Source organism: Arachis stenosperma, unplaced genomic scaffold, assembly GCF_014773155.1.
Source record: "Arachis stenosperma cultivar V10309 unplaced genomic scaffold, arast.V10309.gnm1.PFL2 arast.V10309.gnm1.Scaffold_100025, whole genome shotgun sequence".
Classification (NCBI taxonomy): Eukaryota; Viridiplantae; Streptophyta; class Magnoliopsida; order Fabales; family Fabaceae; genus Arachis; species Arachis stenosperma.
Genome location: NW_026651369.1, coordinates 2,287,037 through 2,293,415, shown reverse-complemented (window position 1 = coordinate 2,293,415; position 6,379 = coordinate 2,287,037). Strand labels below are relative to the sequence as shown.

Sequence of the window (6,379 nt, the reverse complement as noted above, 5' to 3'; positions counted from 1 at the left end):
CTGAGCCAATATGGCATTCAGAGTATCAATCTCAAGAACTCCTTTCTTCTGATTAGCCCCATTGTTCACAGGATTCCTTTCAGAAGTGTACATGAATTGGTTATTTGCAACCATTTCAATTAGTTCTTGAGCTTCTGTAGGCGTCTTCTTCAGATGAAGAGATCCTCCAGCAGAGCTATCCAAAGACATCTTGGATAGTTCAGAGAGACCATCATAGAAAATACCTATGATGCTCCATTCAGAAAGCATGTCAAATGGACACTTTCTGATTAATTGTTTGTATCTTTCCCAAGCTTCATAGAGGGATTCTCCATCCTTCTGTCTGAAGGTTTGGACTTCCACTCTAAGCTTGCTCAATTTTTGAGGTGGAAGGAACTTTGCCAAGAAGGCATTGACTAGCTTTTCCCATGAGTCCAGGCTTTCTTTGGGTTGTGAGTCCAACCATGTTCTGGCTCTGTCTCTTACAGCAAAAGGGAATAGCATAAGTCTATAGACCTCAGGGTCTACCCCATTAGTCTTGACAGTGTCACAAATTTGCAAGAACTCAGCTAAAAACTGATGAGGATCTTCCAATGGAAGTCCATGGAACCTGCAATTCTGTTGCATTAGAGAAACTAATTGAGGCTTAAGCTCAAAGTTGTTTGCTCCAATGGCAGGGATAGAGATGCTTCTCCCATAGAAGTCGGGAGTAGGTGCAGTAAAGTCACCCAGCACCTTCCTTGCATTGTTTGCATTGTTGTTTTCGGCTGCCATGTGTTCTTCTTCTTTGAAGAATTCGGTCAGATCCTCTAAAGAGAGTTGTGCTTTGGCTTCTCTTAGCTTTCTCTTCAAGGTCCTTTCGGGTTCAGGATCAGGCTTAACAAGAATGCTTTTGTCTTTGCTCCTGCTCATAAGAAAGAGAAGGGAACAAGAAAATGTGGAATCCTCTATGTCACAGTATAGAGATTCCTTGAAGTGTCAGAGGAAAAGAAGAGTAGAAGACAGAAGTAGAAAATTCGAACTTATCAAAGGAGATGGAGTTCGAATTTCGCATTAAGGAATAGTGTTAGTCCATAAATAGAAGGATGTGAGGAGAAGGGAAGTAATTTTCGAAAATTGAGTGAAAGATTTTGAAAATATTTTTGAAAAACATTACTTAATTTTCGAAAATGAGAGTGGGAAAAAAATGAGATGATTTTTGAAAAAGATTTTGAAATTAGAAATAAAAAAGATTTGATTGAAAACTATTTTGAAAAAGATGAGGTTAAGAAGATATGATTGATTTTAAAAATATGTGATTGAAAAGATATGATTTGAAAACAATTTTAAAAAGATTTGATTTTAAAAATTAGTAACTTGGCTATCAAGAAAAGATATGATTCAAACATTAAACCTTTCTCAACAGAAAAGGCAACATACTTGAAATGTTGAATCAAATCATTAATTGATAGTAAGTATCTTTAAAAAAGGAAAGGAATTGATTTTGAAAACATTTGATAGAAAAGATATGATTTGAAAAAGATTTGATTTTGAAAAACTTTGAAAAACTTGAAAAAATTTGATTTGAAAACAAAATTCTCCCCCTTGTGCCATCCTGGCGTTAAACGCCCAGAATGGTGCACATTCTGGCGTTTAACGCCCAAAACTATACCCTTTTGGGCGTTAAACGCCCAACCAGGTACCCTGGCTGGCGTTTAAACGCCAGTCTGTCCTTCTTCACTGGGCGTTTTGAACGCCCAGTTTTTTTTTTTTTTTTGTGCAATTCCTCTGCTGTATGTTCTGAATCTTCAATTCTCTGTATTATTGACTTGAGAAGACACAAATTAAAAATATTTTTGGATTTTTTAATAATCAAAATGCAACTAAAATCAAATAACAATGCATGCAAGATACCAAACTTAGCAGTTTGTATACCACTGACACTAACAATATGAGAATGCATATGAGACACACAAAATACTTCAAGTCAATAGAATTCAAAGATCAGAGCAAGTAAATCATCAAGAACATTCTGAAGATCACTTAAGACACATGAATGCATGCAATTGACACCAAACTTAAGATGAGACACTAGACTCAAACAAGAAATTTTTGGATTTTATGATTTTTTTGATTTTTTTGTGTTTTTCGAAAATTAAGTGGAAAAAGATATCAAAATTCTTAATGAGAATTCCAGGAATCAGTGCAATGTTAGTCTAAGACTCCGGTCCAGGAATTAGACATGGCTTCACAGCCAGCCAAGCTTTCAAAGAAAGCTTCGGTCCAAAACACTAGACATGGCCAAAGGCCAGCCAAGCCTTAGCAGATCACTGCTCCAAGAGCAAGATTGATAAAAATCAACAAGTTCTTGTGATGATAAGTTGAAACCTCGGTCCAATGAGATTAGACATGGCTTCTCAGCCAGCCAGACTTCAACAAATCATCATGAAACTCTAGAATTCATCTTCAAGAATTTCGGAAAAAAAATACCTAATCTAAGCAACAAGATGAACCGTCAGTTGTCCAAACTGAACAATCCCCGGCAACGGCGCCAAAAACTTGGTGCGCGAAATTGTGAACAATACTTTTCACAACTCTCATAACCCCCGGTCATGAACTCCAAAAACTTGGTAGCTCAATTACATGGCATTACACAACTTCGCACAACTAACCAGCAAGTGCACTGGGTCGTCCAAGTAATACCTTACGCGAGTAAGGGTCGATCCCACGGAGATTGTTAGTATGAAGCAAGCTATGGTCATCTTGCAAATCTTAGTCAGGCAGACTCAAATGGATATGGTGATGAACGAAAATAACATAAAAGATAAAGATAGAGATACTTATGTAATTCATTGGTAGGAACTTCAGATAAGCGCATGAAGATGCCTTCCCTTCCGTCTCTCTGTTTTCCTACTGTCTTCATCCAATCCTTCTTATTCCTTTCCATGGCAAGCTTGTGTAGGGTTTCACCGTTGTCAATGGCTACCTCCCGTCCTCTCAGTGAAAACGATTGCATATGCTCTGTCACAGCACGCGGAATTCAGCTGTCGGTTCTCGGTCAGGCCGGAATAGAATCCATTGATTCTTTTGCGTCTGTCACTAATGCCCCGCCTGCTAGGAGTTTGAAGCACGTCACAGTCATTCAATCATTGAATCCTACTCAGAATACCACAGACAAGGTTTAGACCTTCCGGATTCTCTTGAATGCTGCCATCAGTTCTCGCCTATACCACGAAGACTCTGATCTCACGGAATGGTTGGCTCGTTTGTCAGGCGAGCACTCGGTTGTCAGGCGATCAACCATGCATCGTGCAATCAGGAATCCAAGAGATATTCACTAGAGCCTTGGTTGCTTGTAGAACAAAAGTGGTTGTCAGTCACCTTGTTCATAAGTGAGAATGATGATGAGTGTCACGGATCATCACATTCATCAAGTTGAAGAACAAGTGATATCTTAGAACAAGAACAAGCGGAATTGAATGGAAGAACAATAGTAATTGCATTAATACTCGAGGTACAGCAGAGCTCCACACCTTAATCTATGGTGTGTAGAAACTCCACCGTTGAAAATACATAAGCATAAGGTCTAGGCATGGCCGAATGGCCAGCCTCCCAATTTGAGTTCAATCATAAAACATGATCAAAAGCTCTCTAATACAATAGTAAAAGGTCCTACTTATAGAAAACTAGTAGCCTAGGGTGTACAGAGATGAGTAAATGACATAAAAATCTACTTCCGGGCCCACTTGGTGTGTGCTTGGGCTGAGCAATGAAGCAATTTCGTGTAGAGACTCTTCTTGGAGTTAAACACCAGCTTTTATTCCAGTTTGGGCGTTTAACTCCCATTTGGGTGCCAGTTCCAGCGTTTAACGCTGGGATTCCTGAGGGTGACTTTGAACGCCGGTTTGGGCCATCAAATCTTGGGCAAAGTATGGACTATCATATATTGCTGGAAAGCCCAGGATGTCTACTTTCCAACGCCGTTGAGAGCGCGCTAATTGGGCTTCTGTAGCTCCAGAAAATCCACTTCGAGTGCAGGGAGGTCAGAATCCAACAGCATCTGCAGTCCTTTTTAGTCTCTGAATCAGATTTTTGCTCAGGTCCCTCAATTTCAGCCAGAAAATACCTGAAATCACAGAAAAACACACAAACTCATAGTAAAGTCCAGAAAAGTGATTTTTAACTAAAAACTAATAAAATATACTAAAAACTAACTAGATCATACTAAAAACATACTAAAAACAATGCCAAAAAGTGTATAAATTATCCGCTCATCACATATCATGCCAATCTTAGAGCCTAATCAAATCTCTTTATACTACATGGTCACAAACTAAGTTTGGTGTCACCAATGTTGCATACATAATTACTAATGAAGTCATTTGGTTTGTATTCATGAATAGCATTTGGCTTGTCTGAATTGAAAAATTTAAAAAGTAGTTATTCCACTCTTTCGTTCTTACCGCCACAATTCAAACTAACTTTTGATTTCCTTTTATCTTGCAGGAGAAATGAAGGAAGGATTGGATGGAATTGATGGGACAAATTAAGAAAAGGGGAGGGGGTTCGGCCACTTCACAAGGGGGACTAGACACACGTCTTTAAAAGGAATGCCTTGGCAAATGTTGCCATGCAACATTGAAGATAGAGATCCTTGGAGACCGAACCAATCACCTCATAAAAGTGGTGATCCTTGTGCCCATTTAATGATAAACCCCAACCATCCACTAGTAGTTCTTACCATCAATCCAAATCCTTCAATTGCCTACCATTCCCCTATATAAATAACTTACATTCCATACCCTTTCCACTTCAAATTCCTCTTTTATCACACCTCTTACTCTAGGAACACACTTAACACTCCTTCCCCCATCCGAATAAAACACACTAACCCAATCCTCTAGCTACGCCCTCTCTTCACTCAGTCGAACTCTATTGTCAAACCACACCTCTCAACACCTTAACATACCACTCCTCACTCATGGCATCACCCAGCTCTAAGAGAAGAAAAGGAAAGGAGCCTATGGAGAAACCTCCTTTTGATGAAAAGAAATTTAGAACCTTGTACCATGCATTACAATTCGGGTGGATGGCTGACAAAGAGGTAATATACGAGCTGGGCTTTCAAGTCAGGAAGAATGAGTGTCCAGGAATCACAGAGAAGGTCAAAAAGAGAAGATGGAAACTCCTTACTGATCCGGTTACTAAAGTAAGTGCAACTCTAGTTAGAGAGTTATATGCAAATGTAGTCAGGTACGACCAGGAAGATGACTCCTATAGAAGCTTTGTAAGGAGGGTAACGGTGGATTTCAGTCCAATGACCGTCATGAGGGTTTTCAAGCTACGAACCATACCATTTGAAGAGAAGAACTACCAGTCCAGAATAGATGGAAATCCCAACTATGACCAGATTGTGAAAGATATCTGCACATAAGGAGCAGATTGGGTGAGAGACCCCCATGGGAAATCCAGATTTATAAAAAGGGGAGACCTTCTTCCTGAAGCTAAAGTATGGTTTGAAATCGTGAGAAGATCCATCCTCCCCACCGAAAATAATTCGGAGGTAAATCGCAAGAGAGCAACAATGGTGCAATGCATATTGAATGGAGGGGAAATGAAGGTTCATGAACTCAAAGCTCAAGGCATTCGAAAGTTAGTCGAGAAAAACGATCCTAGAGCTAAGTTGGGTTATCCTAGCACTATCTTTCACTTGTGAAAGAAGCCTGGGGTGATATTTGAAGATGTGGATACTGAATGGATAAAAGTTGTTATTCCAATTACGGTTCGACAGATGCATTATGTTGCACCTCCTCAACCTCCACGAAAGGCAAGAAAGAGAGCAGTGCCGCAAGAGGGACAAGCCTCGAAAGAGCAAGCTCCAACTTCTCTAGACATGAGCCAAATTCAAGAAGCCATTGATAGCCTGTCAAGACAATACCTAGAAAACCAAGAGGCATAGAGGAACCTCCAACTCCAATTGATGGATCGCCAAGAAGAATTGAATTCCAAATAGATGAGTCACCAAGGGAAGTGGCAAAGACAACTAATGGAGCAACTACATGAACAGTGAAGACAGTGGAATGAGTCTTTCAACACGGTGAACCAAAGGCAGGCTCAGTAACAAGAAGCTATCCAAAAGTTGATCAATATACAAGTACACCAAGGAGCACACATCCATGATATGCATCGGAGGCAAAGGGAGCAAACAGATACATTCGATGAGTACAGAGCATTCTCGGAAGGAGTTTATATGAGCGGGACTGCATATAATATAAATACCCAAGCTAGGCTGGGATATTTAGTTGGACAACTACCCAACTTACACCCTGGGATTACAAGATATGAAGAGGTTCGGGATGAATTTGCACGGGTGGAAAAAGAAAGAGCCGAAAAGAGTCATGAGTCAGTAAGGAAAGCTTTA

The 6,379-nt window shown here is 39.9% G+C and overlaps 1 non-coding gene across 1 annotated transcript; it reads left to right on the top strand.

Annotated features, from left to right (window-relative positions):
* Window positions 1–243: 243 nt before the first annotated feature.
* On the top strand, window positions 244–351 carry LOC130959930 (small nucleolar RNA R71). Its single transcript, XR_009078919.1, has one exon. It is a non-coding gene; the product is annotated as a small nucleolar RNA R71 (small nucleolar RNA).
* The last annotated feature ends 6,028 nt before the right edge of the window (window positions 352–6,379 follow it).